Source organism: Octopus bimaculoides, chromosome 4, assembly GCF_001194135.2.
Source record: "Octopus bimaculoides isolate UCB-OBI-ISO-001 chromosome 4, ASM119413v2, whole genome shotgun sequence".
NCBI lineage: Eukaryota > Metazoa > Mollusca > Cephalopoda > Octopoda > Octopodidae > Octopus > Octopus bimaculoides.
This window is the reverse complement of record NC_068984.1, coordinates 16,928,255-16,929,171: the sequence shown is the minus strand read 5'-3', so window position 1 is coordinate 16,929,171 and position 917 is coordinate 16,928,255. Positions and strand designations below refer to the sequence as shown.

General features: G+C 37.5%; 1 protein-coding gene across 4 annotated transcripts in view; it reads left to right on the top strand.

Moving 5' to 3' along the window:
- LOC106875188 (protein CFAP20DC) overlaps positions 1-917 on the top strand; it is a 40,873-nt gene that overhangs the window by 6,515 nt on the left and 33,441 nt on the right. The gene's annotated exons all lie outside the window — the stretch shown is intronic.

The window sequence follows — 917 nt, the reverse complement described above, 5'->3', positions numbered from 1 at the left end:
AACATTGCTTGACAACCGACGGTGGTGTGTTTACATGCCCGTAACTTAGCGATTCGGCAAAAGAGACTGATAGAATAAGTACTAGGCTTCCAAAAAAATAAGTCCTGGGTTCGATTTGCTCGACTAAAGGCGGTGCTCCAGCATGGCTGCAGTCAAATGACTGAAACAAGTAAAGAAAGAAAGAAAGAAATTGCATAAAATATTTTAGTTATTTACATGAGAATCATTCACAGTTATAAAGACAGGATAAGTTGAAAAAGTGAGAACACCTTATTACAAAATTGACTGATAGAGTTTTGTGTAGCACCTGAGGTTCTATCCAGGAGCTCAATTTCCCAGTTTTTATAGAATTAGTCAAAACTTCTAGAACCTTTTGCAGGAATCTGCTATATTCCAACCTCTTCCTCATACCTTAACCACCAGCTAACATACAGAGGTAACATCTTCCCTCCCTGAGTTTGTTAACTTGCAAGCTATTGAGTGCCATGGCACAAAAATTGCATTTAATCCAGTCTGTAAAGTGGTTGGTATTAAGAAGGACACCGAACAAAAACAAATATTGATGGTCATTAGACCAGAATGAGAGGAATATAGTGAACGCTGTGAGAAACATCTTTTTGTTTGGCATCCTTGTATGTCTCAGGTTTTCGTTCCCAACTTCGACCCTCCATAAATCCTAAATTTTATTTTAGAATTTGTGGGAGCAGCTGTCTTTGAAAACTCATATTGTCGTTGAATGCTCGAAAGGAGGAGTGGATGGACAGCCAACAACTGATGAAGGGTCCTTTTTCTGTGTTTACTTTTCCTGTTTTCCATTTTTTTCCTTGTTTGCATATTTGACTTGTTTGTTTACATATTTCATGTTATTTGCACCGTTGGTGATGTCCTGTACCCATATATGCATTTACAATTATATA